The sequence below is a fragment of the Leptopilina heterotoma genome, unplaced genomic scaffold, assembly GCF_015476425.1.
Source record: "Leptopilina heterotoma isolate Lh14 unplaced genomic scaffold, ASM1547642v1 Lhet_65, whole genome shotgun sequence".
Lineage (NCBI taxonomy): Eukaryota > Metazoa > Arthropoda > Insecta > Hymenoptera > Figitidae > Leptopilina > Leptopilina heterotoma.
In genome coordinates, this window is record NW_025111152.1 from 2,510,743 (window position 1) to 2,535,946 (window position 25,204).

Sequence of the window (25,204 nt, forward strand, 5' to 3'; positions counted from 1 at the left end):
GAGACGTGTCCGAACGTGTCCTATTGCGCAGATGAATTAATGTGAGTGATAGCATTCAGCGAAATCAACGTCAAGAGTGAAGGAACTCGATGAAAGAATATTTGTGTGGAAACCTGTCCGAACGTGTCGTATGGCGCAGGGGAATACACGATGAAGCGCAAGCTTGTGGTGGCCGGCGCGCGGCGGGAATCTAGTCTAGTGTCTTTCGGGGAGGGGAGAGCAAGCCGCAAGCCAATTTTCACTTTGTGCTGCGGCCCGCCGCATTTTCGCTCGTATCTCGGCAACGGTTCGTCCTACGGCCATGATCATATATACCATTTCGGTAGCAAATGACGTGACAAATAACTTTTGTTTTATACATTTTGCCATGAGATGCGTATTTCGGGCGCTAGGTAGGCAATTTCACGATTTTAGGCGAATTTCCGAAATTTCAAGGCCGGAGTTGGGGTTGAAGATGCAATCCAATCTTAAAATGAAAAATTGCATTGGAATCAGGAAGTACTAAGGCAACTTTTCCGCACTATTAGAAATCCCGAATCGAAAAAAGTCCGAAATCGACCCACCCTATACATAGAGTAGATGTAACCAAGCATTTGTAGATCCTACATCATGTGGCCTATGTTAGACCTACAGTAAAACTGATACGTAGGTTCTAGCTTGTTGGCCTACGTAGAATTTGAAGGGACGAGCGTTACATTCTTACGTAGAACATACATCATGTGGCCTATGTACAACCTATAATAATACTGATACGTAGGTTCTAGCTTGTTGGCCTACGTAGAATTTGAAGGGACGAGCGTTACATTCTTACGTAGAACATACATCATGTGGCCTATGTACGACCTACATTAATACTGTTACGTAGGTTCTAGCTTGTTGGCCTACGTAGAATTTAAAGCGACGAGCGTTACATTCTTACGTAGGCATTACGTCCGATTTGACTCGCAGGCCTATGTCGCCAGGTAGGCCAGCCAACATAGATCCTACATACTGACGACTTTAATTTTTATTCGGGAAAGTACCCAAGTATCACGGAATATAACCTTAAATTGAAGGGAATATTGCATTTCATATTCGGCATATTCCAGTGGAATGTTCCAGAGATCTTAATGTAATATTAAAATGTCCGCTGCACAGGAATATTCCAAGATAACATTTAAGGAATGTTCCACGGTTATATCGAAGTAATATTCCAGGATGATGTTGAAGGAATGTTCCACCGTAATAAAAATGGAATATTCCAGGGTGATGTTGAGGGAATGTTCCCAGATAATATTAAATATGTTGAAAATACCATTGAAAATTGTTTTTACTAAAGAAAGAAGATAAAGAGAAAAAAAGTCAAATTTTTTCAAAGTATGAAATTTTGGAATATTTCCAGGGAATATTCCCTTAATATTCATTCAACATTACCTTGGAATATTCCATTAATATTACGGTGGAACATTGCCTCAACATCATCCTGGAATATTACTTCGAAATTACCGTGAAACATTCCCTCAATGTTATTTTTGGAATATTTCTGTGGGGCGGACATTTTAATATTACTTTAAGATCCCTAGAATATTCCGAATATGAAATGTAATATTCCCTTCATTTTAAGGTTATATTCCGTGCTGCTTGGGTATAAGCAAAACCAAAATTTCGTCGGTTCATAGAGCCATGGAACGCCCCATATAGCATTTTAAGATGATTCACATTTTGGACAAGTTAAAACCTACGATATTGGCTGGTTTTAATAAAAAATTTAGGGGGGAAATGGGTCAAAAGTACTAAAAGATGGGCAAATATTATTTTTGAAATATCTTTTTTATTTTTTGTGTAGTGGAGCGTGGGGTAATGGGAGCTTTTAAATTTCACGTACTTAAAATTCGCTGCAATGTCTAGAAAATCTTCTACAACCTTTGTTTATATCATTCCAAAACAAACGATTACATTCTTGACAAATTTTTAGTAAGGACAAGGGAAAATGTATTTTTTGAGTTTTCGTTGTAAAATGCAAAATATTTCTAAACATCACCATAAGTAGTTAAAATCGTATTATTTAGTTCTGTTTTTTCATTATATTATAGGTGAATATGTGTAAATATGTATACTTGTATAAAAATCGAGATAATAATAAAATTTGTTTATATTTTTATTTTTTTATTCAAATTTTGGCCTGTAAGAATTCTGTGGGGTAATGGGAGAATTAGTGTCAGCCCAAAGAATCTTCGTTACTATGTTACGGCTTTCGTTATTTCTTTCAAAATTGTGAAAGATATCACGTTATGAAAAAACTTTTAATTAAAAAATAATTTTTCGTGGAAAAATAAAAAATTAAATTTTTTATTCAATTAAAATTTAGGAAAAAGTTTATTCTAAGTCTAAAGTTTTGGCTTCATTGTAAGTATTAACACTTTTTCTATTATAAAACAAAAAATATTCCTAAAGAATAGAAATTTTTTAAATTTCAAGTGAAAGCTCCCAATACCCCACAAATTGGGTGATGGCAAAAAATGTATTTTTTTTGAAAATTTTTTTTTTCCAATTTACTTTCTCTTTTTAAGTTTCTAATTAAACATAATTAAAGATAAATAACGAAATGAGTGGAAAATGATGAAAACAATGTATTATTATAAAGATTAGTTGGTTTTTTTAAATAATTTTCCTTAAGGGGCTCCAATTCCCCCACGCTCCCCTATAACAATTTGTGTTTAAAGATTTTCAATGCGATAAGAGCAATTGTTTAAAAGATAAAAAAACACAAACTGTTAGAGGCAAAAAAGGAGATATTTAAAAAAATCCTTTTTTCCCCACTTAATTCACATCAATATCAAACATCGGAAAAAAACCTCGATACATCGAAAATGTCGAAATTAAAACATCGAGGTTATAAACATCGATGTTTCCGATGTCGATGTCCCATCATTACAGAAAATCCTATTAGTAAGAAAGGAATAGACGTTTCTTCGCCCTTTTCTTACTAATTATCCAGAAAATCAGGCTAACATTCAAAACCTAACCTTCTAAGTTTAGTTATTTCAAAAAAATTATTTTATTGATGCAAATAAATATTTATTTTAATTAAAAACTACGCATTATTAAATCTAGTAATTTTCATAATTGATTTAAAGCAATATTTATTAGATCAAATTATTCTACTTAATTGACTTAAGTAATTTGTATTTGGTTCAAATAACTATTTTTTTTGATACCATAAATTAAAATATTTATGTCCAGTAAATATTTACTTAGTTCAAATAAATAAAAATAAATCAGTAAAAACAAATAAGTTTAACCCTCGGAGAACACATGGAGTCATTTTGACCCCACGATTTTTTTCGAAAAGCTTTTTATCTATTGTTTAATATTTTTTATAAGGATTATAAAGTACACAGACTTATTTTACAGAGTTTAAACTATATTTTTTAAAAATTCTTAGGTTAATCAGACGAACAGTACAAAATTGGTTGAGCATTGAAATATTATCTAAAAAAGAGGTGTGTTCTCCGAAGGATAAATACAACCGAACGAGCGTTAGCGAGTGAGGTATATGTCGCTAGTTTTAAAATAATAATTAAATTCTTTATAGGAATTTAATTCAAATTATGTTGAAAATAATTGAATTCATAATAATATGTAGAATCATGTTAACATTTTTTTAAAATAATGATATTATTTCAAAACTTTTTATTTAAATTGTATTGAAAATAATTAATAATTATTAATAATTAATAATAATGATTAATAATTGATTAGTTAATTACTTATTAAGTGAAGTTTTTAAATGTTGAATCTAAAATTATTCAAAAATTGAAGTTCATATTTATCAATGAAAAATCTTGTGATTTGCAATAATAATAATAATAATAACTCCGCTATGGACCGGTCCCAAGCCCGGGACTCCATCCTCATCACCCATCTGCGTCCATTCGTATATTTTTTTTATGAAAATGTGTGGGTATGTGTGAAGTTGTTTGGAGGAGGAGGAGGGTAGCTTTGGCGGTCTCGTGCGACTTTGTATGCCTCTCGTCTGTGTGAACGGTCTAGAGTGAACGTAGGGTGCGCTATAAACGCGTTTATCCCTGTGTTTGGGCAAAGGAGAATCCGAACCAAAGGGTTCGGAGTGTACGGTGCGTGAGTGGGAAGGAGAGCCTATAAACGGCCCCTTCTATGAATGGGAAGCAGAGTAGCCTATCGACGGCCGCTTCCGTAAATGTGTATGAAGGAGTACATGAAAGTAGGAGAGTAGCCTATAAACGGCCCCTACTCTAAATGCGGAACCAGAGTCGCCTATAAACGGCCGCTTCCACAAATGGTCAGTTCTTTTCTATTGAAGATACCATAGATCCTGGAAGTCTGTCCAATAGGTCAGCCTTGACGGTATCCGTTTTATCTCGATGGAATAGGAGCTGATGCATGAATGAGGAAGGAGTCTATAAACGACCCTCTCCTTGAATGTTGAATGCAAGAGGAACTCTTTGAGGAGGTTTCTTTCTTCTTTATGGAAGTGGGGGGTGCCATAAACGCACTATCCCTTTGAATGTGAGGTATGCATGGAAGGCGTGGGACATCCATGGTCGTTCTAATCCGTCACGCCCCTTCGCAAGCGCAGTACACAACAAATTTAAACTATTTTAACACATATATGGGTTACACACACAATTAAAACACCTATACATCTATCACAACATATTACTCATAATACACTAATCACACCCATATCACTTAACTCTTTTTTATTTCATGGAAATGTGTGATGATATCAACATTGTCTCCCAAGCAGGTACCTTGAAAGAGGGTAATCCTGCCGCTGATTCAGATCGGGTGAGAGCCACGGTGGTCAGCGAAAGGCCCACGGATGTTGGGAGGGGGGCCAACACCACACTGGTTCTTCAGACCGTAAAGCTGAAGACAAAATGGAGACAGAGACTGCATAAACATCTGCAGAGATGCATCAGTTTCCTTCCACAAGCGAGGAAGAGAAATGCACTGCTGCAAATGGAGCGAAACAGGGTGGTCTCTCGGTTCCGCCATGGGCTGAAGTATGGAAAATCATGCTTGGTATCATGGCGGAACAGAGACTTCAAAATGAAGCTCTGGAAAAAACTCTTCTCGCTATGGAGAATTCATTTATTAAGAATACTCCAACTGAAGTGAGAGAGTTTATGGCCGAAGCGAAGGAAATCTTTGGCGGAGTTAGAAGTGCGGGTTTTGCTTTCCGGTCATCAGCAGATCGGCTCCAAAAATCAATGGAGCCATCTACTAAGTACCGAGGCGTTGGTCAAGTGGCACGTCCTAAAACGCCATTGACCACTCCGAAACAAAAAAAGGGGATGAAGCCCCCTCTTTTACCAAAAGCACGAAGAGAGGCGCCTCAACATACCCAGAGAACCGGCAGGTAAAAAAACCGGCCTCTATGCTAATACAGAAGGAGGAAAACACTAAATCCACCACGCCGTCGGAGAAAGAAAAAAAAATTCCTGACGGCTGGAGCGAAGTTGTTTCCAGGAAAGAGAAGAAAAAGACGGAAAAGAAGAAGAAAGATACAAAAGAATCGTCTAGTGGCCAAGGTCAGAAAAAGAAACGAAAAACCGGCGCCATCAGTGTATCAATGGAGGACGGAAAAGTTCCTCCAAAGACACTTATCGAAGAGCTTTTCGCCAAGGTCAACCCTGCTGAAACAAAAACAGAGGTTCTGTCCATTAGAAGAACGAAAAAGCAAGATTTGCTTTTCGTTCTTAAAAAGGGGCAGGAGTTCTCAACGTTCAGCAGCAAGTTGACCGAGGCCCTCAAAGGCAAAGCAATGGTCTCACCTCTGGTGACAAAGAGATCACTAGAGATTAGAGATTTGGATGAGACAACCGGTATTGAAGATGTCACTGAGGCCTTAAAAGAAGCTTTGGGCAGGACCGATTTAGAGGTGTCCTGCAGACTCTTCACCCTGCATGGAGCAGTAAAGATGGCAGTTATCCAACTAACAGAAGCAGACGCGGATGCTCTGCTTACGGCCGGTAAAGTTAAGGTAGGTTGGATAAACTGCAGGATCCGCAGCAGGGTGGAAGTGGACAGATGCCACAAATGCCTTAGTTATAGGCATATCGCAAGGGTCTGCAAAGGACCCGATAGGAGCAAAGCTTGCTGGAAGTGTGGCTCCCTAGACCATTCCCACAAGAACTGTGCAGGGGAATCCCATTGCACAACTTGTGAGGACAAAGGAATAAAAGAGACAAAGCACGCTCCAGGAAGCGGGTCCTGCCCCGTCTATAGGGAGGAACTGAAGAAGCTGAAGCAGAAGAGGTAAGATTCCTTCAGGTCAACCTCAGAAAGGGTAGTGTTGCCCAAAATCTCCTGATGCAGTCTGCCAGAGAGAGAGGAGTGGATAGTATAAGAAGCAAGGATTCTCAAACTAGTTTCAAGACTCATCAGGTAGATCGGCAATACATATATGCAATCCGGATATCACCACCGGTTCATTCCTAGCTACGGACAAGGGGTTTGTTTGGGTGGAGATGGCGGGTATTCGCATATACAGCTGCTACTTCTCGCCCAACGACCCACTTGAAAAATTCGACACCGAGATTCGCTCTCTTGAAGAACGTCTGAGAGCTTTTGATGGGGATGTCCTCATTGCGGGAGATTTCAATAGTAAGTCACCGGAATAGGGGGAGACTCGTCAGGACAGGAGGGCAATCTTGGTTTCCGACATGCTGGCGACGAATGAGCTGGTGGTGTTAAACCGCGGCCACGAGTTCACGTTCAGGAGGGGAGAATCGGGATCTATCCTTGATTTAACAATTGCATTTCCCCGCCTAGCCTGCAGAATAAGAGAATGGAGGGTACTGGATGAGGAAACATTGAGTGACCACCAGTACATAGTTTTTAGTCTCTGAGGAAAAACTTCGAGAACGTACCGCACCAAAAAATGGTAGCAAGGAAGCCTCTTGGAACCTCAGGAGACTAAACAGGGAGAAGCTGGCGGAATCCCTAGAATAGTCGCGACTTATTCGCAATTCAAACTGGGTGAGGAAACCAGCTTCTTTAAAGGGTATAGTGCGAGAGGCGAGGCGGGTAATTGTTCAAGCTTGCAATCACTCTATGCCTCGCCGGCAGAAAAGAAAAACGGGAAAGGGATCTATGTACTGGTGGAATGAAGAACTGGCCTGTCTTAAGAGAGAGTGCCACGCAGCAAGGAGGCATTTTACCCACTCGAAGGGAAACCTCCAGCTGCGGGAAACATGGCATAAAGCCAGGCGTACTTTTAAGCGGGCCGTGAAAAGTAGCCAATGCCGTTGCTGGAGGGACCTAATCGGAGACTCCGAGAAGGATCCATGGGGTTTGGCCTTTAAGATTGTCGCTAAGAAATTAGTGACAAGGCATCCGAGCGAAATCTTAAAAGAGATTATCGCAGTGGATCCTGAGTTGCTTCTTGACGTCTTTAATACGTGCTTGACAGCCGGAGAGTTCTTCGGTGACTGGAAAACGCAGAAGTTGGTCCTTCTCAGGAAAGGCGATAAACCTCTGGATAAGGTCACATCGTTCAGACCAATTTGTTTATTGGATACGATGGGCAAATTTCTAGAGGGAGTGGTTCTGCAGAGACTTCAGGAAATCCTGATAGGCGAAAATAGCCTATCGGAGAATCAATTTGGCTTTCGTAAAGGCAGGTCAACAGTTGACGCAATACTCACTGTTGTAAACCATGCGAAGAAAGTCAAAGAGAACAAGAAGAAGGGATTCTGCGCGCTTATTTCCATCGACATACGTAATGCATTTAACTCCGCAAAGTGGGACAATTGCATCAAGGCGATGCGTCGTAAAGGGGTACCAATCTATCTGTTGCGAATGATAGACAACTATCTCAGCGACAGATGGGTTGAATATAAGAGCGATGCATGTCATCTCAAACATGAAATGACATGCGGAGCTCCCCAAGGATCAAAGGTAGGTCCAATCATATGGAACGTCATGTACGATGACTTCCTTAGAATTGAGTTACCTGAAGATACGATAATGGTTAGCTTTGCGGATGATGTCATTATAGTGTGTGGCGCGCGGACTTCTCGGATTCTAGAAATAAGGGTCAACAAAAGCTTGAGACGAGCAAAGCTCTGGTTAGATCTCAACGGCCTACAAATGGCTACAGAGAAGACAGAAGCTTTGCTTGTCACAAGTAAAAGATCCTTTGAGGTCCCGAAGATTCGGATAGGACAGACTGAAGTCTCCTGGGGAAATAGTTTAAAGTACCTGGTAGTGACGTTGGATCGAAAATTAAAGTTCGACCAACATTCTAAGATCACGTCACTGAATGCCGCCGACTGTATGGGGAATCTATCGAGGATGATGCCCAATGTCGGTGGCTCCAGGGAAAAGAAACGCCGATTAGTGGCGACCGTGGTTTAAGCAAAGCAGCTCTACGCTGCCCCTGCATGGGCTGAGTCCCTGAAGAACCGCGGCATCTCTGACGAGCTACTCTCCGCACAGGTTGGTTGTGCGCGGAGAGTGGTTTCAGCCTACAGAACGGTTTCAACGAGCGCTGCTCTAGTTCTTGCGAGTCTCCCGCCAGGGGACTTACTGGCCAGGGAAAGACAGGAAGTCTTTCAGCGTAACAAAGATCTAGTGTCCTCGCAAGAGCAGAGTAGAAATCTCGCCAAAGCGGCTATCCGCAAACAGGCGTGATGTAGACTCCTTGAACAATGGCAAGAGAGATGGGATGGGGATCTTAAAGGAAGGTGGACGTATCGCCTGATCCCCAACCTCGCCACTTGGCTAGGAAGAAAGCACGGTGAAGTTGGCTACTACATGACACAAGTATTGTCAGGTCACGGATGTTTCCGACAGTACCTTCATAGATTTAAGATTAAAAGAGTAGCAAAATGCGCCTACTGTGACGCTGCAGTAGATGACGCGGAGCATACTCTCTTTTATTGCGGGCACTGGAGCCATGATAGAATGGCCATGTTTACGGCAGTTGGCTTTGAAATCAACGTCGACAACATGGTGTCTACCATGGTTCAGAACGTGGACTCGTGGAGGCACATAGAATCCTTCATTATAAAAATAATGGAGCAAAAAGATAGAGACGGAAGACGAGGTTGACCGGAGGAATCTAGTGCTCGGCTGTGTGTGAGCGTGGGGGGGAGGAAGTCTTTTGGTTTCCTCCCACCCACGTTCACACACAGCTTGAGCGGATTAAGGCCCAGTTAAGGAGTAGGACTAGGGGACCACCACTTTCGAAGTTGAAGGCCTGACGGTAGTTCCGCAGGTGGATAAAGTGTCCCAAATTAAGACGGGAGTGGTTTTTAGTGGGTAGACCAGAACAGGAGCGGTCACCCCCACATAACCTGGCATTCATTAACCAGGTATCTGAATTCGCAGATTTTCCACTTCCGACTACAAAATATTTGCTATTTATTATAATATGAATAATAATAGTAGTAATATTATTAATAATAATAATCACATTAATAATTACAATAATAATAACAATAGAAAAATAAAATATTTTATTGTAAGAAAGAGATTTTTAAATTCTGCTTGGAATAAAAATTCTTTTTTACGAGAAAATATAAATATTTTTTCTAGTGATACAATGAGTACACAAGAAAAATTCTATATAAGAATCAAATATTTGCCCTCGCAATTGAACGAATCATCAATGTAATTAAAGAAAATACCGCCACTAACAATGAGAATTAATAGCTGATAGGAAATAATGACTCTACGTTACTTAACGAAACTATCAAGGATACTTTGAAACAGAAAACGAAGAGTAATAAAATATCACTAAAGCGACACTTTTAGCCAGAACACTTTTTACATCCCGAGACCAAGTGCCATAAAAAAGTCAAACTCGCGGTCGCTTTTAAAGAGCCATCCTCTAGAATGGAGATATATAATTTCGAAGAAAAAAAATATATTTCCTCTTTAACAAAATTTCCTTTTCTATTTCCTCTTTCACATGTATGAAATTGTACATAATATTATGTCAACAGGAACATTACAATTACTTCAGCAATTTTTTTTCAAACATGTAACAACTTTAAAATGCAAAAATTGGCAAATATGCATTTTTTAAATAAAGCATTTTTTTAAATCATTCAAACACTCAGGTAAAAATTATATTTGTATCAAATACTCTATTTTTGTTGTAGAGAATAAAATTTTGGTTTATTTTCAATAAAATCTATGCGGCATAAATATTTATTCGATTTAAATAAACGTTTGGTTTGGTTTCACAAGCTTTTCCAATCAGAGAAAGAATTTTTCAATTTCAAACTTTTGCACCGCAATATTTTTGATTTGTATTTTTCAATTAAATGAAACAAATTTTTTTAACACATCAAATTAATTTTCCATTAATTAAATTAATTTGGTTGAATTAAAAAAAAATTTGGTTGTTTCACAGAATTTTTCTCTGAGTAAACTCTATTATTTTCTTAGAAGCGAAAGTTTTTCTCCCAACTGTCACTATATACTTTCTATCTAAAGAGTGTGTCTAGACAAATGTAATTATTATTTCCCTTTCAATGATAACAATATGATTCATCTTTCAATCCTAGGAATCGATTTTCCCTGTAATTAATGTTAATTAGTTAAAAAAAAAGTATTATTACAGAAGAAAAAAAATATAAAGTAATTTTAACTGTTAACGCAAATAAAAACTAAATTTTCTGTGATTTTTGGTAATTTTTTAATATTTTCGTAAAATATTATTGGTTCAAATTTATATTTATATATATTATTATTTCTAATTTCTATACTAAAACTTTACTTTGAGTTTAGTGAAATTTACTTCGAGTATACTATAATTTCTATTGAGTATAGTAACATTTACTACATGTATATATGTATTATTCCATGAATATTATATAAATTTCACTCAACCAGAATTTAAGTGGACAGTATTTTGTATTGAATGCAATTTTTATTTGTCAGAGTGTTCATAAACTAAGAATTTTATTTAATAAATGACAATTTGGTAAAATAAAAATTGTATAAAATAAAATTTCTAGTATATGAACATTCAGAAAATTAAAATTGCATTAAATTGAAATTCTGTCCACTTAAATAATTAATTTAATTAATTAAATTAATTTAATTAATTAAATTAATTTAATTAATTAAATTAATTAAATTAATTAATAATTAATTTAATTAAATAATTTAATTTTTCACGAATCATCGATACGAGTCTTTCTAAGTATCTAAATTCAAAAGATTTTTTGTAATTCATGCAAAAACGCGGCTGCACTCTACACGGAAAGAAAGTTATTATATTACTTATTATATTAGAAGTATTAAACTTTAATAAAAATTATACTATATTTAGTAAAGTTATATCAAATATCGAAAACTTTTAACAAATTTTAATATAACTTTACTAAATTTTATATAGGTACGTTTTGTTAAAGTTTCATAGTAAAAAGAAAGTCTTATTTTAAAGCAGGAAAGCAGCCTTAAATTAAGATACAACATTTTTGAATCCTTTAACATTATAGCAGACAGTGCTGAATTTAAGACCGATCTTAAATTAAGATTTACTGTGTTAGTTTTGTTGATAGCAAAATTTTCCTTTGTCGCATTTTGTCCTACACTTGTAAAATACTTTTATAAAATTTAATAATAACATTTTTCCGTGTAGTGAAAATAAACACGAGTTTATAGTGAAAGAACAGTTATATTAAATTTTTGTAACAGTGTTCTAGAACACTGTAGGAACAATGTTACTTCAAAATTCTATAACTAATTTAGAACAAATGTTACATGTCTGTTATAGAACAGATACAGAACAACTGTTCCAGAACAAATTTAGAACAAAGCTCTAGAACTGTTCTATAATAAAATTGTAACATTTATTCTAGAACACTGTTCTTTTTTTGGTCTAGAACAGTTATAGTACGTGCACACTGGGATGGTTGTTTCAAATTTCTAAATAGTACTTTTGACAATTTCGCCATTTCAGAGATATTGACACCTGGCCGGTTTGCCCCACTCTCCCCTAAGCTTACTTTTAATAAATTTAATAAAAATAAGCTTGTATGTAGCAATTTTCTTGCATGCAGTTCAAATTAATTTTATTTTTTAATTAAAATTTGTAATTTTTAATTGTATGTAGTTTCTTTTTCTTGTATGCAGTTTAGCGGTGTGCAGTTTAAATTAGTAGAATTTTGAAATTAATGATTTTATTTATAAAATTTGTTTGTGTGCAGTTTTCTTGTATACAGTTAAATTGTGGCAAATCGAAATTTTGCAAAACAAGTATATATTTTTCGATATTTTCTTGCAATTAAAATAATTATGAATTTTTTCATAAAAATATTTTGCAGAGCTGATATTTCTCGTTAAATAAACGAATCAGAATTTTGCAATTACTCCTATGATAATTACATTTTACTTATAATATATAATTTTTATGCATTTCAATATTTTATATATATTTACTTACGAAATAAACTCGACAAGAAAAATGCGTTGTTTAACTCACCTGAAACAAAAGGAAAAGAAATATTCTATATTAGAATTATAATAAAAACAAATAATAATTTCTACTAAATAATTCTATTAAATTACTTTTATTAATAAATATTAAATAATAATTTATAAAACTATATTTATAACTATAGTATTTTATAAATCTTTGAATTATAATTCCAAGGATCACAGTGTCTTTTTCTCATATAATATATAAGGTAAAAAAACGAGGTCGAAATTGCAATATTCAAAATGGCGATCCAATATGGTGGTCGAAAAGAATAAAAAGTCAAGAAGATTTGCTTAAGGCCAACGCAGAATAGATCTGTAACCGGAACCGCAATCGTAAGCGTAACCGTAAGAATGAGTTAAAGAAGGATAGGTATATTGTTTATCCTTCTCTAACTCATTCTTACGCTTACGGTTACGATTGCGGTTCCGGTTACAGATCTATTCTGCGTTGGCCTTTAAGGATTGTCACGGCGATGGTGAGGGGCAAGGGGATTGTTCCCATTACTCCCATGTAAAATCTTGCATGTTTGCAACTTCAAAAAAAAAATTCAGTTTCATAATTTTAATCAAAAAACCTATATATTTATTTTATTCAAAGAAAAAAAACATTCAAAAAAGATGTAAAAATTAATGATAAAATTTTTTCAAGACTAAAATATTAAAAAATGTATTTAATTAATTTTTTGAAAAAGTGCTAAAAACCATTACACAACATAGTCGACATATGGTTGGTACGACTGGAATATAGTATATTGTCAGAGGTTAACCTCAAATTTTTTAGTGTTGAGAACACGAAAATTACAATAAACAAATGTAAAATATAATTATGATGCAAAAGAAACATAAAAGTTATTAACTTATGTTTAAGGAATATTATTAATTTCAAATGTACAGATCAAATTTGTATTTTTTTGAGGTTGTGTGTTGTTGCGATGTTGCCACATTTTCATGTGTTTTTGTGTTTGATAGTTATACAATTATTACTGTTCTGAAAACTAAAACTTTAATAATTATTTATTCATTAAATCTGCGGTAAACTTTTTCTAAAATCTTCCAGTTTAAACTTTTTGACATTGTCTATTCATATACAAAACCACAGAATTTTCTCTCATTTCCTTATATTGCCTATGACAATCCTTAAAACTTGTCACTCGGGGGTTTTTGGGGTTGCTGATTATGCATTTGAAAACGAAATTTCAAAACTTAAAACATGGTTACTTTTGTTTTAAAATTCCTACTACATTCTAATTAAATGTCAGTAAAAATGAATAAACTTTAGACTTGGTAAAATTCTAACTAAAAATACTAAAATTTACTTTTAAAAATAGTTATTTGCAGAATAGTTTTTACTACTTCCGAAGAAAATTTCTTTATAGGTACTTAGAAAAATTTTAATTAGAAGTATTGAAATTGTAAGGAAAATAATAATAAAAATAATTAACTATAGTAATTTGTATGTTCTTTCATTCTTTCATTCATTCACTTTTTCTGCCCCTCACACTCTGAATTTGTCTTTTGTTTATACTTTTGTTTTTTGTTATCTTTAGATAGATTGTATTTTATATTATTATATGTTATAATTATTTTTATTTTATAATTAATTCAAAATTGTAATGACAAAGAGAAATCATCAGAGTTTTTTTCACTTCTTTTCATTAAAAAATTAAAATTTTGTTAAATATTATGTTTAATCAAATTGAAATTATGCAATTTTTTGTTTTTTTATTTCTAAGCAAAATTAGAGAATTGTTAAACAACTGTGAGTAAGAAATAAAAAATATATTTATTTTGCATTATTTTTGTTTATGAATCACAATTTTTTTAACAAAATTATTATTTTGTTTTAGAAAAAGAAGAAAAATATTTGCATAATTGCTATTTTTAAGCTTATTTTTGGAACAGGATTTTCCACAGGAATTAAGACATTCAAAAATTTCAAATTCAATCCTTTTTTAAATTAAACAACTTATAAAAGTATTGTTATAAAACATGAAGACATCGATTGCTCCGAGTCGAAGACTCGGAGTGATCGATTTCTTTATGTTTTCTAATAATTAAAGATGACCGAGAGATAAAATCATTATTTTATATTATAAGAATATTGTTACTATAATTTCATCAAAATTATTATATTTTTATCATTTTAATTCAATTATTATTTTCTAGAATTTTAAATTATTTTTTATGAAAATAATAATTGAATTCCTTAAAAAAATTTTATTATTTATGAAAATAATTAAATTTTTGCATACAATTTTATTAAAATTTTCTTTAAATAATTGAATTTTTTTTGGGAAATTATATTAAAATAGTAGATATTGAAATTCATTGACATTAGAAAAATTTTGAAAATAAATGAAATTAGGACAAGAATTTTTTTGACATTTATGAAAATAATTGAACTTTGGAGAAGAATTTTGTTAGGGAGTGTTCACAAATGATGTCACGCAATTTTTCGGGATTTTAGACCCCCCCCCCCTCCTCCCTGTCGCGCAATTTCACATGTAAAAATACATTGTGTCACGTTCAGTAGAGACCCCCCCCCAAAAACGTGACATCATTTTTGAACGCTCCCTTATTTATAAAGATAATTGGGATTTTTACGAGAATTTTTTTAAAATTTTGAACATAGTTGAATTTTAGAAGAAGAATTTTATTTTTTTTTAAATGATTAAATTTTTGCAATTATTTTTAATTTCTCCAAAATTGAATTTTTTAGTGTTTTCAACAAAAATTTAAATTAGAAAATTTTTAAATTCTATTATTTTTAAAATTGCTAATTTTATTTAAAAAAAGGTACACGGAGAGAAATCTGTTGCTATTATTGCTTGCAGAATCTTTACAAATTTTATTAGTCACTGCTGAATAGAATTTTAGCTTGAGGTTATAATAATTTATATACGAAATCATCTATTTAATGTAATGGAGAGTTCGATGCAATAAAAACAAAAAGCAGCTGCTAATTTTGCACGAAATCTTTATTATAAATATAAAGAGAACGTGCTATAAAAGTATTAGATTCTTCTTATAAGAATCGCTCGAACTCCGACTGATTTTCAGGCGGACTTTATACAACACAATCTTACTTGCATGTACGCACATATAACTCACACACACACATATATTTCTCTGGATGATTTCGAGGAACGGAACGCGTACAACGCGGTGACGTTTGCAATAACATAACCTAACAATTTTCACATGTTGCTTATACATTCAAACACGAATAAAAATGCAATATATTTTAACTAATATACTTACTATTAAATAAATATTATCTTTTTATAACAGCAACAAGTATTAAATACTACATATAATATATAATGTTTTACAGGACAGAGAAATATCAAATATAGAGAGAGAGAAATATATGTGTGTGTGAGTTATATGTGCGTATATACACAGGTAAGATTGTGTTGTATAAAGTCCGCCTGAAAATCAGTCGGAGTTCGAGCGATTCTTATAAGAAGAATCTAATACTTTTATAGCACGTTCTCTTTGTATTTATAATAAAGATTTCGTGCAAAATTAGCTACTGTCTCTTATGCTTATTGCATTGAAAGTATTTTTACAATAAGTATATGAATCCATGCTAAAAATATAAGAGAAACGTTAAGCAATTTAAGTAATGTGCTCTTTCGAGTAATATTAGCAGCAGATTTCTCTCCGTGTAGTAAGAAGTTAGCCGCGAGCTTTAGCGCGCGAATTGTTGTTCGTAATACTTAATAATAACAATAATAATAATAATAATAATAATAATAAATTTTTAAGTTTGAAAAATCTAAAATTTATTTACAGAACGCAAAAAGTAAAATTTTTTTTCTTCAACCTACGTAAAAAATTTCTAACTTACAAAAAAATGATAATTTCTGCAAGTTTTTTTTTAAACGGGAGAATATGCATGATTTTAGATGTTTTAGGAGATTTCACAAATTTAAGGGAATAAAAATAAGGAAAAGGCAGATTCTAATAAAATTTACTTCGAGTCTAGTAAAATTTACGTTAGGTATATTAAAATTTACTTTAGGTCAAAAGATACCAAATAACGCAGATATTCTAAACATTTTAATTTTTCCCATGAAAGTATAGTAAAAGTTACTTTATTCCTTTAACAGTCAATGCAATAAATAAATTTCATTATGTATTAATAATATTCTCTAACTTCTTCATTTTGCTTTTTTCAAATTAGAAAAAAACACAAAATTTGATATCTCATCCATTTTCTTTCTGTATATTTTCTAATTAACTCTTAACGAAAAATTCGCAAAATATAAATTTGATTACACATTGAATTGCAAGGAAGTCGAAATTGAGAAGGATGAAAGATATGTATACTATCGCCCCCGAATCAAATTGTGAACAGCAAAACCGGATTGCCATAGTAGTTTCATGGTGTGGTCGAGTCGAGGTAAAACCGAGGGGTTGGTTTCGTATTGATTGTACGTAGGATGATTCATGGGCTCTTTCCACCCCCTCCACCTCAAGCAATATTCTAAGCGACCCCATCGAGCTGCAAGCTTACATTGTCAAGGGTGGGAGGGGGGAAGAGGTACCGATACCCCCCTCTAAAAAAGGGGGACATATCAGTCAATGACAGACGGTAAGCCAGATTTCGCATTTTCTCTATTCAAAAAAATCCAAAGTGAAGATATAAAGAAAAAAAGGAAGAAAAGGGTTTTAGACAAAAGTGAATCAAAAACAAAATGTTCAGTGCAGAAAAATGAAAATTTATTTTTTTAATCTACTAATGGCATAGCAAATTTGTCGAAACCGAATATATAAAGTAAAAGTAAAAGTATTATTATTATTATTGTTAGTATTTTTCTTCTTTTTATTATTATTATTATTACAAATTACTAATATTAATATCGTTTTTATTATTATTATTGTGCTTCGTGTTTCGAGGAACAATTATCGATGATTAATAATAGTACATTGTATATTAATTACATTAATTGTAAATTACAGTAATGTATTCATTATTACCCAAGGGCAATAATGGGCACTTTATTGACCGGAAAGCAAGGGCAATAAAGTGTTATTATGTTACATTACTCTTCGGTAAGAATAAGTACTTTATTTACCTGTAAGCAAGGTCAATAAAAAAATTAATAATTCAAAAAATGAATTAATTAATTTTTAAGTGAAATTGCGTAAATCACAATTCAAGTGTATACGGATTGAAATAAAAAGCAAGGACACATTTAGTGAAATACACCGAGTTGTTTTATATTACACGTGCGTGTACTTTAATATCGAAAGGAATCAATAAATTCACCACAAGACATGCGTGTGTGCGGGGCATGAATAGGCGTACTCGAACATGAACACGATTATTTTTATAGAAAATTTTTTACGACGCTCAAAAAAATTTAAAAGGTCGTAAAGATATTGCAAGTAAAATCGCATCCAGAGGAGGAACAGGACTGTCATTTTAAACCTACACATTAAATGTCATAAATCATCCAATTCATTTGGGGAATAATGCCACTTTGCTGAATGTTACTAAACTGTAAAATTGCTCATTTTACACTTGATTCTACATTTCACTAACTTTTACACTAATTTTAGACCTTAATGTGGGATTTTAAGTATTTAAAGTTCAGAATAGAACACTGACAAATAGGTTTCTGCGAATTTCATCGTTTCATGTCAAAAAATATTTCTCAAGGCTTTTTTAGTGGTTTGTTTCGATTCACTTAAAATTTTTCAATTTTATTGCTCTGTTTAAATCTAAAAACGTGAGAAATTTTTTTCGAAGCAAATAGAGATAAGTTTGGTTTCCGCCTTTTACAATAAGTGATCTTTTTTACATCCGAAAGTCTCTATTAATGAAAAATGAATCATCAAGTACAAGATTTATTATGAAAAGAAAATGAATGTCAGGATCGAAATAAGTTCGAAAAGAAAAGTTAAGTGATATGGAAAAATTAGCTATGCTGAAGTAATACAATTTTATAGGAGCAAATATGAGGGAATTACACATCAAGAAATTACTGAAAGGAAAAAGAAACTTAATTTTCATTGGAGCTAAAACGATGATGAATGAAATATAAGTGCCAAGTTTAATCCTATTAATATAGACCTTTCAGTATAGTTCTGATTCTTACTGTCGATCCGAGAGCACGCTCAATTGACGAATCCAATTTACCGTAACTAATATTACAAATGCATTAATCGAATCGATGTAATTATACGTATGTGCTCTTCAATGGAAAACTAAGAATAGAAAAATATACAGAAATATTTCTACAACTTTTTTCCAACTCTAATAATATTCACATTACAAGTTTGGAATCACATTTTTTATTTTCATGAGAGAAAATTTATAAAAATTGATAAAATATAATAAAAATTTACTATTATAAATAGAATTTATTTAATAGAATTATACTTTCTAAATTTGTCATTTCGATTTAATATTTAAGAGCGGTATGTTCACGTATCTTTCACTTTCATTCAAACAATTTTCACTTTCACTTAGAAAATTTTTACCTCCACTCACTTTCAGTCAATAAATTTTCAATTTCACCCAAAATATTTTCACTTTCATCAAAAAAATGTCTACAAATTTATTTTTTCCCTATACATTTCTATTTAATATAAATTCGTAATATTCAAATTCAGTTATTTTCAAGATCTTCGGCTTCTAACTTGTCATAAATTATATAATTTAGTCAAATAATATTTCAGATAAATTACAATTCATAGATATAATTATTCATGCGAATTCTAATTCGAGGTGATGAAACTTTGAGTAAATAAGAATTCGAAATAAATCTTTAGTGTTAAATATTAATTCGAAACAACAAATTTCGCATAATTCCCATTTGACATAAAAATCACTTGACGTGAGTTTCAATTGATACAAAATTCATTTGACGTAAAATTCGTTTTACATAAATGTTATATGACATAAAATATATTTATTTACAATTGATATAAATTCCATTTTGACATAAAATTCATTTCACATTAAGTTCATTTGACATGAAAATTATTTAACATAATTCTCATTTGACATATAATTCATTTAACCTGAATTTCTTTTGACATTAAAATCACTTGACACATTCATTTGACAAAATATTCATTTGAAATAAGGTTTATTTGACATTAAAATATCAGCGCGAAATTTAAAAGTAATCAATCAGACAATTTTAAAATTCGCGATAATATTTTTGTCAAATAAATTTTAGGTCAAATGAAATTAATGTTAAATTAATTGTATGCCAAATGACATTAATTTTAAATTATTTTACCTCGAATGATATTTATGTCAAACTAATTTTATGTCAAACGAATTTTATGTTAAATTAATTTTATGACAAATAGGAATTATTTTAAATGAGTCTTATGCAGGGCTCGAACCAGTGAAAGTATTTAAAAATACGGACTTTACGGACCATTTACGGACCAATTACTGACAAAAATATATAAGAGAACATTTTACTTAAAACTATAAATTAGATTTTTTCATAACTAAAAAACATGAAGATATCGATAACTCCGAGTCTTCGACTCAGAGCGATCAATTACTTCGTGTTTTATAATAATTAAAGATAGAGTGATAAAATCATTATCAATTCAATTATTATTTTCAAGAATTTTTAACTAAAATTCTTCTTAAAATCGATTATTTTTAATAATTTTCGAAAAAGTTCTTTGACAATTTTCAAATCCATTTCTTTACAATATTCAATTTTACGAAATTTAAATTATTTTTAAATTCTTCAATTAAATATGTATTAAAAAATAAAAACTTCAAATAATATAAAAAAAATCCGCAATTAAAATTTCTCAAAAAAATTAATTCCACAAAATTGTTAGTTAAAAATATGAAAAATTCAAATTTTCAAAGATTTGAATCTGAAACCTTTTCAAAATTTAATTATTTTTAAATCAATTTTTATCAGAAAATTTTACAAGAATTTCATTATTTAAATACAAAAAAAACAATTTATTGAATAATTACATATGTTTCTTAAAATTGAATTCTTTTAAAGAATTGTATCAATCAATTTTCAAATAATTTGAATTCTTTTGCAAAATTTTATTAAAATAGTAGATATTAAAAATAATTAAATTAGGGAAAATTTTTGAAAATAATTAAAATTTTGCCAAGAAATTTATCAAATGTTTTGAAAATAATTCAATTTTAGAGAAGAATTTTATTATTTATAAAGATAATTAATAATTTACGCAAAGAATTGCATTAAAAATTCTGAATGCAATAATATTATTCTTTAAAGAAATTTAATTAAAAATTTATTAAAAATAATATTTAAATTGTAATAAATAAATTGTAGCAAAGGTTATTAAAATAATTAAATTTCTTTGATAAATTTTAATAAAATTTTTAAGAATAATTACATTTTTCGAGGAATTCGATTAAAATTGTATTAAAAATAATTGAAATTCTGCAATTAGCTTTATTATTTATTAAAATAATTGAATTCCTAATAAGAATTTTATTATTTGCCAAAAAAATTAAATACCTGTAAAAATTTTATTATTTATGAAAATAATTGAATATTGCGAAGAAATTTATAAAAAAAATTTGTAAATAATGAAATTCCTGTAAAATTTTTATTATTTTTTGAAAATAATTAAAGGTTTGTGTAGAATTTTAGTAGATTTTTTTTAAATAATTGAATTCATTTGGAAAATTTTATTAGAATAGTATAGATACCTATTAAAAATCATTGAATTGAGGAAAAATTTTGAAAATAATTGAAATTTTTCTAAGAATTTTATTAAAATTTTTGAAAATAATTGATATTTCGGAGAAGAATTTAATTATTTCTAAAGATAATTGAAATTTTGACGAGAATTTTTAAAAAATTTTGAACATAATTGAATTTTTGCGAAGAATTTTATTACTTTTGAAAATAATTGAATTCCTTCAATCATTTGTAATTTCTCTAAAATTATCCAAATTATATCGTATAATTTACGTACTTTACGGACCTTTTTCAATCGAATTACGGACTTTACGGACCTTTTTTCAAAAAAACGGACTTTTACGGACTTCAAGCAAAGTTACGGACTTTTACGGGATTTACGGACCTAGTTCGAGCCCTGCTTATGTGAATATCCAAATGAAATTTAGTTTTAATTAATTTTATGCCAAATGATAATTATGTCAAATGAAATTTATGTTATACAGTGAAACCTCTCTTAGCGGACACCTCTCAATAGCGGACACCTGCTTTAACGGACGAAATTTAAAAGTCCCGGCAAAATTACATTGTTTTATATGGGATGAAAACCTCTTAATACCGGACCCTCTTAATAGCGGACACCTCTCTTAACGGACACATAAATGCACAGAATAATGGACACTTGACCAATTGTTGGTAATTTCAGTTTTGAAATTTAGAAATGAAAACAAAAGTTAAGTATTGTAATGACTCATAAGCACAGACATTCTCAGTTTATATCCATTCGCTGCTCAATTAACACGTTTAGTAATTACATATCTCGAAATAAAATGTCGCAAAAGAGAAAACGATTGATTTTATAAGAAAAATATGATATTATATTTATTTGTGAAAAAGAAAAATTAAGTGTTCGTGCAGCGGCAGAAAAGTTTAGTGTCGGGAAAACACAAGTCAGTGTAATTTTGAAGGACAAAAAAAATATTTTTGAAGAATTTAAAAAGAATGGCAACGAAGACATGAAAAGAAAATTTCCTAAGCTCGAGACAGCTGTCATTGACAAGACAATTTACGAATGGATTGGACAGGCACGAGCAAAGAATATTCCCATTTCTGGAACATTAATTCAACAAAAAGTACTAGAGGTGGCCAAGGCACTTAAGTTGGATAATTTTACGGCGTCCAACGGATGGCTTGAAAAGTTTCGAGCAAGACATCAAATCTCTTATAAAGCGATTTGTGGAGAAAATGCTTCCGTAGATGATAACATTGTGATAAAGTGGTTCGAAAAAATTCCAGAAATTTGTCGCGGTTACGAGGGAAAAAATATTTTTAATTGCGTTCTTGAACAGTAATGATGTCACAGGACTGAATTTAATATTAGATTCACAAATGTATTTGGAACGTAAGACTGCTTTTATTCCAAAAAAGCAGACTTCTATTTTAAATTATTATAAAAAATGTAATTAAATAATATTTATTTATGTTTATATATCTGTATATAGTGAAACCTCCCAATAGCGGACACCTCTGTTAACGGACGATTTCATCTTGCACCGTCGGTGTCCGCTATAGGGAGGTTTCACTGTATATGGTTTTATGTTAAATAGAATTTCCGTAATATTCATGACTCCCAAAAATTATATTTTTGTCAAGAAGTCTAATTAATCAATATTTTTTCTTAATTTAAGGATTCTAAATATTTTTGTTAAAGCTTAGATCAAATGAAATTTATGTTAAATTAATTTTATCTTTCATGTCAAATGATATTTATGTCAAATGGTTTAATATTAAATTATTAAATAACTATTATGTTTAACAGAATTTCGGTAATATTCATGACTCCCAAAAATTCAATTTTTGTCAAAAAGCCGAGGTAATCAATATTTCTTCTTAATTTAAGGATTTTAAATATCGCTACAAGTTTAAAAGTTTAATGTAAAATAAGAATATACGTGAACAATAAATTTTTTAATCTAAGAAATTGTGCTTTAGGAATTTTTCCATGCTTTAAACCTCAGTCAAGATGACAAACAGCACTAGTCTTTAGTTAACTTTTAAAAACTTTCAAGATTTTTTAAAATTTAAGGAATAAAATGAAAAATAATGTAGAGAAAACAGAGTGTCTGAAACTAAAAATATCGCAAACAGAAATTTGATGCTCGTTTATATAAATATTTTATAAATTCTGTAAATTATGTTAGTTTTATTTTGTTTATTTTTGTAGTATTATTTTTCTTCTATTACTTATAATTTTATTAATGAAACACCAGAAAATGAATAAATACAATTATAATGAATTCTTGTTGAATCATTCTAATGTAATTGTACTATGTCTGAAGTGAGTCACAAATACGGGGAATAATTTTGGTATTTAAGCAATGTGCACACGGATCGTGACACCCGCCTTCCTAGAAAGTGATTCCCTTATAATATGTTTGTAATCAAACACCTCATAGATAATTAATTCGTAAATATTCTGCGAAAGAATCGATCGTCTCAAAACAGAGAGAGAGAGAGAGAGAGAGAGAAGGTATAAAAACAGCACAACCTCTTTTTTTCTTTAGAACTTGCATACACACCTGCCTTCATTCTTATACATCTATTTTTAAAATGCAACTCCAATACTACAGCTGCTTGCTTCGATAAACCGAAAAGACACCAGAATCATTAAAGAAAAAATTGTTGTAGCAACAATTTCCATTCGTTTCAGTAATAAAAATTTTAATTTTAATTTCTTTGAGGTTTTAAATCTTTATGGAAATTCTGAAAATTCTTTAGGAACAATTCTCAGCATCTAAAATTATAACTATTAAATATATTATATAAATGTGTGCCAAATAGTAGACTTTCAAAAATTACAAATAAAGAGAAACTTCTCCAAGTACTTTTCATTTCGCAACAAAAATTTTTTTGGAAAAAGATTCATTACTTTCTTTTAATTATAAGTTTCTGTAATTAGAAGTGAAATATATGTTTTATCGACAGCAAATTACCGTTCACGGCAAAAAACTAAGATCTTTGAATTTAACGTCGACGCTAAACGTCAGAAAATTTTTCCTTTCCCCAGAAACAAGAAAAATAATTTTTTCAACTATTTTTAGATCTTTTTTTACGCTCGTTAATTATTAAAAAACAATGTAAAAGTAGCTTCAATACTAAGAAAAGAAGTAGTAAAAATGTAGTTATCGAAAAATTAAATTTGACGACTAAAAAAACTCGTTTTAGTCGATTCAATGTGCATAAAAAGTAACTTAATTTATTCAGGGTTATCACAAAAATTTATATATGTATATTTCCCTGATGTCCAGGAAGAATATTAACTTCTTTCCTTATCCTGGTAATAATTTCAATTCTACATTTTTGTAAAATTTAATTATTTTTCAAATTTTCAGTTAGAATTATTATTTATTAAAATTTCAAATACTTATTAAAATTTTTATTAAATAATTGTTAAAAAATAATTTTTAAAAGTAAAAAAAAATTAAATTCTTTGAAATATAGAATTAATTTCAATAAAGTTCGAAAAAGTTGCAATTCTTTCAATTTTTTAAAATTAGTTTTGGGAATTCAACTATGTATCTTCAAAAAAATTTTATTTGCAATTTTTCAAAAACCTAACTTTTTAAGAATTTCTAAATCAAATTCTGTTCAAAACTTCAATATTTTCTATCAATTATTATTTTATTTATTATTTATATTCATTTATTTTTTATTACCTATATTTATTAATATTTATTTTCTCACAGAAATTAAAATTTTAAACAATTTCAATGTAAAACCTTTAAAAATTTTATTTTAATTAATTTTAATTAAAAATTTCTAAAAATTACAATTGCATTCATTCAAAAATTTAATTTTTCTTTAGAACTTTTAAATAAAATTATTCAAGACTTTAATTATTTTTTAGAAAATCTATAAATTTATAATATTTAAAAATAAATATTGAAATATTATTCTTTAATACCAATTAAAATTTTGAAAGATTTCAACTTAGAAACCTTCTTAATTATTTTTAAAAATTTCTACTATTACGCTTCTTATATTAAATTATTTTCTCAAATTTTCATTCAAAT

General features: G+C 30.7%; 1 protein-coding gene across 1 annotated transcript in view; it reads right to left on the reverse strand.

Moving 5' to 3' along the window:
- Nucleotides 1–25,204, reverse strand: part of LOC122510006 (A-kinase anchor protein 200) — a 418,778-nt gene that overhangs the window by 271,347 nt on the left and 122,227 nt on the right. Inside the window, exon 2 of the mRNA XM_043624383.1 lies at nucleotides 12,431–12,469. The gene's annotated coding sequence lies outside the window, so the exon portion shown is untranslated. The remainder of the gene's footprint in view (nucleotides 1–12,430; nucleotides 12,470–25,204) is intronic.